This window comes from Primulina huaijiensis, chromosome 5, assembly GCF_012295235.1.
Source record: "Primulina huaijiensis isolate GDHJ02 chromosome 5, ASM1229523v2, whole genome shotgun sequence".
In the NCBI taxonomy this organism is placed as follows: Eukaryota; Viridiplantae; Streptophyta; class Magnoliopsida; order Lamiales; family Gesneriaceae; genus Primulina; species Primulina huaijiensis.
Window position 1 is genome coordinate 18,772,714 of NC_133310.1, and position 8,928 is coordinate 18,781,641.

Sequence of the window (8,928 nt, forward strand, 5' to 3'; positions counted from 1 at the left end):
AAATACCAAAATTTAAGATTATAACATCTACAAACTTTTATTCATAATATCAATAAACTTCAGGTTCACAATATTAGTAATATTCAATATTAATAAACTCCTGGGTTATTATAATATTTATTTTATTTTATCGACATTGATACAATATCATTTTTGAAAAATTGGATTTGTGTACCACTTAATTCTATTTGATATGTGTTGGTCAATCATCTTGATATTATATTTGTATGTGAGATATAAAAAATTTCAATCTTAATAACCATTTTTTTCTTCAAGAAAATGCATACAAACTCTTCTGGAATACTTTCTCTTTTGGGGCAATTTTTATTTATAACAACATACTATATTGAGGAATATTGTTATTGGATCAAATATCCAACTATCATCAAACACATCATATTTTCATCGTTAATAAAATTATCTTTTGGACAATTAATAAATCTATGTTTAGTTACGATAAAAATATAATTTGGGTTTCCTCCACAAATTCTATATCATGCTTGATGAAAATAGACAAGAGCCTTTAATATACTTCAGGTATGATATAATGATTCGAGAAATCAATGTACATCTGATACAACATTTGATTAAAATATTTAATATTTTTATCGTACTACATGTACAATTATTTATTCAGGATACTTGAAACATATAATTTTAAACATTTGTGTCAATATTTCATATTCTACTTTCCTGTGAAATAAAATACTATTCTTCTTTAAAAATTAATCTATCACAAGAAATTGTGTATCAATTGTGTTTAATAATATTATAACATTTACTCCAAGTAATGCGTCACAATGATTAGACACCTCTTGATGCTAGTTGTTTATTGCTTCACTTTGAGGTAATACTTTGAGGTAATAAAATAATATTTAATCTAGGAACTAACAAAATTTTTTTAAAAAAGTAGGCTTACCTTTCCTTTTGTAGATATCAAGTTGATCATTTACTTTAGATAATGGCTTTCAATCCACACTGAATTTATTGTTTCTTCTTTTGTCGAAGTTTTCTTTCCGATACATTCAAATATCCTGTTGGTGTCAAGTGGTTCATCGGGTTTTTTTTTATAATTAATTTAAAAATAAAAAAAAATTTCAAAAATAATTTAAAATAATTTTTTTTTTTGCAAAATCACAACGCTCCACGTCAAGATGAGCATCCGTGCTTACCACTTCTTCCATCCACATCACCCCCATTTATTTGAAAAATAATTATTAAATATAGTTTTTAAATTTTGTGCTCATTTAAATTTAATGAAAAATCTATATTTTTTGTATTTGGGCCATTATTTTTTAAGAATATATCTCTCTTTCTTATTTAATTTTATATTAATTTTACAAGATGCTCAAACAATTAGTTTTCAAAATCTAGTACATTCGTACGTTTTAAATAATATGAATGTCGATTATTTTTTCACTTCTAAAACAAAATTCAAATTTCGTTCATGCAACTAAATCTTTTCAGATTATGTAAGCAAACATATTATTTGTAATATCAAGATTTTCTCTTCATCCTACATTATCATGAATATTCTTAGGATTTTAAATGATTCAATCCAAATATATTAAATTACTGTATAAAACTCGTAATTAATTTCACTAACAGTTATATGAGAAAAATTCACAAAATATGAAAAAACATACGAATGTACTAGATTTTGAAAATTAATTGTTTGAGCATATTGGAAAATTAATATAAAATTAAATAAGAAAAAAGATATTTTCTTAAAAAATAATGGCTCAAATACAAAAAATATAGTTTTTCATTAAATTTAAATGTGCACAAAATTAAAAAACTATATTTAATAATTATTTTTCAAATAAATAGGGGTGATGTGGATGGAAGAGGTGGAGCATCCATGCTTACAAAGCACGGATGCTCATCTTGACGTGGAGAATCCGTGCTTACAGCTCATCTTGACGTGGAGAATCCGTGCTTTGTAAGCACGGATGCTCGTTGTGACGTAGAGCATTCGTGCTTACAAAGCACGGATGAAGGTAATTTTGCAAAAAAAAAAATTTATTTTAAATTATTTTTGAAATATTTTTTTATTTTTAAATTAATTATAAAAAAAACCGTGGTTCATCTGATTTAGGTAATAACTTTTAAATACGTATGTTGTACTAGAATATTTTAGATGTTTATTAGTGAAATAGATTGAGACATAAAATATCATGAATAGATAAAAAAAAAAATACATTTTTTAAATCATCATTATTTTACGGTAGATGCTCACCTACGGGTAGACTTGTCAAATTGGGTGAGGCTCGTCGGGCCGACCTGCCCTGCTACAAAAATTGAACGGGTTGGATTGATAAAATTGCAAACCGTTTGGAGGTGGACCAAACGGAAACAGTCTGAGCGGGCCAAGACAGGGCTGGCTGGCCCGCCAAATTAGGGTAGAATTTTATAGTTTTAAGTTTTATATAAAAATTGGAATAAGTCTCATGCGCCTACATCACTCTCTTATCTTATTTCTTCCTTATTTTTCTCCTGCGCTTCGCCCCCATCACTCACTCTAGTAAAATCTGAATCTCTATACTAATGTAGAAGACCAAGATTGAATGGAATTTAATGAGAATTGACTTTATAGTATTTGTTTAATTTCTTCATGTTTGGTTTAAGTACTTTACCTTTTATGGATTATGTTGTATACTTTCTTAATTTCTTATTTCAATGTTTTTAAGTATTTTATGAAACTATTTGACTGAAATATATTTTCTTATATGTTTACTATGATACTGTGTAACATTTTTTTCTTAAAAAAATAAGCGGGTCGGTCTGTCTAACACGCGGCCCAAGGTGGGTTGGGCTGGGTTGGCCATTTAAAGGCTCGTCCTGTCCCGCCAGCCCGTTTTAACATGTCTACCTACGGGCTATAACTATATTTAAATGGAATTACAAAATCACAATGAATTTGCATTCGGTTTTGTGATTTCTTGATGACTAGCATAACTCAGATCAAATCAAAATAACTAATTACAAAACTCAACCAATTTATCTTATTTAATCTACTTGTAAAGGTCTCAGTTTTAAGGGAAAATATCATGAAGAGAACATCAACTATCACATGAAAATTCTCAAATTTAAAGTTGGTGTAAGAAAAGGGAAATATTGACACGGTTAAGCATATTCAAATTACGAACATAATTGTTATCAACAATAACCTTCAAGAATATTGATAAATATTATATCATGATTATAATTTGTATCATATCAATATTTTTCAGAAATACAGATAAATCTTATGTATTATATACTAATATTATTAATAAATGTTTAAAATCAATATTCTTCATGAATATTGACATATCTTTGTATCTTATATGGATCAATATTCTTCAAGATATCGACGAATATTAGATCTGATATCAATAATTTTCGGAATTTTTGACAAATATAAAATATCAATAACAAATGTATTTCTAATTGTTATCAAATTAATATTCTTCTCGAATAATGATAAATTATAGATTGCAAGATCATTATTTTCTAGAATATTAATGAATATTATATTTTATATCAATAGTCTTTAGGAAGATTGGTAAATGCTAGATCTTACATCAATATTCCGCATAAATGTTGAAAATCTTATATTTTAATCAATATTTGTTGTGTAAGAATCACAGAACCTCTCGACCAAGATGAAACCAAGAATTCAAACAAGCACAACAAAGAAGAATTAAGAAACTTGCTTGATAAAATTAGAAACACAAGATTTCTAGTGGTTCGACCAATAGCCTACATCCACTTTGGAACCAGGAGCAATCGATCTTATTATTACTCTCAAAAGTAAGTTTATAAGGAAATGCTTCGGTCAAGAAATGAAAACAAATTCAAGATGCAAGCTGGAAGAAAGTGAAAGATCATCACATTTATTTACACAAGCACCACATATATTTATGTGAAATTGACTAACTACCTCTTAACCGCTAATCTTTCACTTGGCCAACTAAGCTTCCTATCAATCTCTATTTTGACCCGAGTTGACCTTGTGCTTGCCTTTGGGAGCATGGATATAATACATCGGTCAACAGTCAACAAACCTCCACCTGAACGATGCATTAACTCCATTCCCTTCCTCCTGGTTCTGTCACTTTCCCATCTAAGGTGGTCTACCAACTGAGTAATGCTAGGCAATGTTGAAATTTTGTGCCAGTCACTTTTGTTAACATGTCTACCAGGTTGTCTTCAGTGGCAAAATTTCTGAACCTTGACCTTTCCTTGAGACACCACGTCTCGTATGAAATGAAATCTCACATCAATGTGCTTGGTCCTCTCATGGTGTACATGATTCTTGGCCATTTGTACCGCCCCTTGACTATCACACCAAACCACAGCCTCAGTTGCATTTCCCTCCAACTCTTCAACCGAGCCTTTGATCAATAAAGCTTCTTTGAATGCCTCATTTGCTGCTATATACTCCGATTTAGTGGTAGATAGAGCTACAATTGGTTGAAGTGTTGATTCCCAACCAACCATGTTCCCGTATAATGCAAAAACATATCCGGTTTGTGATTACCCAAACACCTTCTCACATTCATTCCATTTGTCACTGTAATTCAACCCAACTTCATAAGACCTTTTTAGATATCTCAAGACCCACTTGACAGCAAGCCAATGCTCACGGCCCAGATTGGAAATATATCTATTGATTAGGCTTGAAGCATATGCTATATCAGGCCGAGTACTAACCATCGCATACATTATGCTGCCATTAGCACTTGAATATGGGATTTTCTTCATATCAGATACTTCATCCTCAAGTTTAGGACTTTGTCCAGTTGACAATTTGAAGTGTGCACCAATAAGGGTAATTACTGGTTTCGAATTCAATATGTTGAACTTGTTGAGAACTTTTGAAATGTATCCTTGTTGTGTGATGTGTAATAGCCCCTTTCCCCTGTCTCTGTATATTTAATTCCATTCCTAGAATTTTTGAGGCTTGACCCAAATCTTTCATTTCGAACTCAGAACTTCGGAGATCCTTTAAAGAGTCCATTTCTGTCACACTATTACTTGCAATTAGCATATCATCCACATACAATGCAAGGTACACTCTGGTCTTATCTTTCTGTCTTTTATGATAGAAACAACTATCATAACAGCTTCTTAGATATCCATTGCTGACCATAAAACTGTCGAACCTCAAGTACCAATGTCTAGATGATTGTTTCAGCCTATATAAGGATCTTTTAAGAAGACATGCTTTATTTTCATCCCCTTCCTTCACATAGCCCTCCGGTTGTGACATATATATTGTCTCTTCTAGTTCAAGACGTAAAACCGCTCCATTTGTTCCAGCTTAAGGTCATGGAATGCTACCATAGAGAGTAGGACTCGGAGGGATGTGTGCTTTACCACGGGTGAAAATATTTCATTGAAGTCAACTCCCTCTCGTTGAGTGTAACCTTTGGCTACTAATCTGGCTTTGTGTCTCGCCCTTTCAACTCCAGGAATTCCTTCTTTAATATTATAAATCCACTTGCATCCGATTAAATTTTGGTTATTTGGCTTGTCCAGAAGAATCCAAGTATTATTCTTGTGTAGGGATTTGATCTCCTCATCCATTGCTAACTGCCACAGCTCACTTTCACCACTGTTCACAGCTTCTCTGTAAGTGCTAGGCTCATTATTTATCGATGTAACAACGGCAGACAATGCTTGGGCAGATATATCAGCATATCAATACTTGACAGGTGTTCTGATCTCCCTTCTCTTTATGTCTCCTGCTAGCCGATATTGACTCAAACTCGGTTGGTGCTCAGAATGTGAAATTTCAGATGCTTGTGCATGTTCAAGTTTCACTTCTTGTTTCTGTTCCACCTCATAGTCAGATCCATCACCTTCAGTGGGATGATAATTTTGTTGCTCCTTATTGTATATTATCGTTACAGGATCTGTTTTCAGCATCACTTGCTCATTACACACCACATTTTTGCTTATGATCACTTTTGACTTGTTTTCATCCTTAAGCCAACATCTATAACCCTTTACACCATCTGGATAACCCAAGAACACACATTTCTTTGATCTAAGCTCCAGTTTTCTTTCATTAACATGGACATAGACGGAATAATCGAAGATTCTCAATTTTGTATAGTCAACATGTCTTCCTATCCAAAACTCTTCTGGTGGCTTGAATTTTAATGTTGTGGATGTCGACCTGTTTATGATGTGGACAGCGGTTGCAACGGAATCCCCCCATAAATGTTTCCCAAGGTTTTCAAAGTTCAACATGCATCTAACCTTGTCTAGGATGGTTCGATTCATCCTTTTAGCAATACCATTCTGTTGGGGAATGTGTCTCACTGTTTTATGTGTTGCTATTCCAAAATTTTTACAAAGTTGAGAGAACTCCTCACTCAAATACTCTAGGTCATTATCGGTTCTGAGCCTTTTAATCCTCTTCCCAGTTTGATTTTCAATTAGGCACTTCCACTGTTTAAATGTATCACTCTTGTGTTTTAACCTATACATCCATACCTTCCTTGAGTAATCGTCCACAAAGGTGATGAAATAACTCACCCCACCCAAAGTTTTTATTGAGGTAGGGCCCCATATATCAGAGTGAATAAATCATCTGTGCCTTTGGTATTATGGTTCCCAGTGTTGAACCTTACACGAGTTTGTTTCCCAAGGACACAATGTTCATAAAAATCCATTTTATGAACATAATTTTTACCAAAAACACCTTGTCTTTTTAGTTCATCAATGTCCCTTTGGCTGATGTGTCATAGTCTCAAATGCCACGGCCTAGTCATGATGTTTATTGTCTCAGAAAGCAAGTTGTTCATGAGTGGTATAGTGTTACCTTGTAGGATGTACACGCCGTTTCTTTTTATGCCCTTAATTATCACTAGTGCACTTGATGTTATCTTTAGGATTCCACCTTCGGCCTTGTATGAGTAGCCTTTTGCATCTAGGCTTCCAAGTGATATCAAGTTTATCTTAAGGCCAGGAACATATCTAACTTCTGATAGTGTTTTGCAAGATCCATCCTTCATTCTAAGCTTTATGGAGCCAATTCCAGTGACCTTGCATTCATCATTATTTCCTATGATCACTCTCCCCCCATCACATTCCTTGAAAGTTTCGAACCATTCTCTGTTCGGGGTCATATGAAATGTGCATCCCGAGTCCAAGATCCAATCACTTTCCACTCGATCACTTGTAACGGCCAACACATCTGAGTTTTCATAGCCATCAGAGACCATGGCTTCATCTGCAGAATATGTCTATTTCGTCTTCCACCTTTTCCTTTCAGGACATTTTCTTTTGAAATGTCCTTCTTTATGACAGATAAAACATTTCAACCGAGTCCGGGACTTTGATATGCTTCTTCCCTTTCTTTTATTGTTATTGTGATCCCTCCTTTCGAGTTTGCCTCTTGTCATCGATGCTTCTCCATCTCTTTCCTCTTTTACTGCCTTCCCATTCATTTCTTTGGCCTTAAGAGCAGTCTATACTTCATCCAAAGACAGACTTTCACGGGCATATTTCATTGTCTCAACAAAGATCGAGTAAGCCTTGGGTAATGAATTCAGAACCACTATCGCTTGTCTTCATCTTCTATTTTTATATCAAGCTTTTCCAAGGAGATAACTATCTTGTTGAATTCATCAAGGTTATCCTCAATTGACACATACTCCGTCATTTTAAACCCGAACAATTTTCCTTTGAGATGGATTCGATTGAAAAGAGTATTTGTCGAGCATAATTATTCAAGCTTGAGCCATACCCCTGCAGCCGTAAATTCTAACTTTCATTTGTACCAAGATTGCTCTCATCCTCTTTCTCCAGATTAAGAAATCCAACTTTCCATCAAATCTTTCAATATCTACGTTGGTCATCCCCTTTCGAGACATCTTCGTTGAGCCCTAAGCCTGGAGCTCTGAAACCAGTTTGTTGTGTAAGAATCACAGAACCTCTTGACCAAGATGAATCCAAGAACTCAAACAAACAGAATAAAGAAGAATTAAGAACCTTGCTGGATAAAATCAGAAACACGAGATTTATAGTGGTTCGGCCAATAGCCTACATCCACTTTAGAACCAANATAATTTGTTGAAATTCTGAAGGGGCATTTTTAAGTCCAAATGGCATTACTGTCCATTCATAATGTCCTATAGGAACATTAAAAGCAGTTTTATATCTATCAGATTCTTGTATTTGAATCTGCCAAAATCCTGATTTTAAATCAAATTTTGAAAATATGATTGCATTAACTAATCTATCTAATAAATCTTTTTTATTAGGAATAGGATGCCTAATCCATTTTAAAACCTTATTTAAGGGCTTATAATTTATTACTAATCTAGGTACTCCTCTTTCTTGCTCAGAATGTTTATTAACATAGAAAGCAGTACATGACCAAGGAGATTGAGAAGGTGTTATTAAACCTTTTTCTAGTAAAGAATGAATTTCTTTCTTACATAACTCTAAATATTCAGAGTTCATTTGACAAGGTCTAGCCTTGGTAGGAATATTGATTTCCTTAAAATCTTCTTCATATGGAAGAGAGATTATATGTTTCTTTCTATTCCAAAAAGCATTTGGAAGATCATTACATATTTCTAAAGAAAATTTATTATAAATAAATTTAATCTTATCCTGTAATTTAGGATTTTTTAATGTATCATCTATAGTTAGAATTTTAACTTCTTCTTTTAAAGAATTAATTTGAAAAGTTTTTCTATCAATCTTTTCTTGTAATTCATTAAGAATTCTATGAACAGGTTTAGTTATAAACTGAAAAGAAATAGGATTACCTTGATAAGTTCCTATGATGCCTGTTTCATCAACATGCTTTAAAGGATATATTTGATAAATAAAGGGTAAACCAAGTATTAATTGACTAGAAATATCCCTTGCTAATAAAAAACTGGTTTGAATACAGTTTTTATCTTTGCAAATATAAGCTTT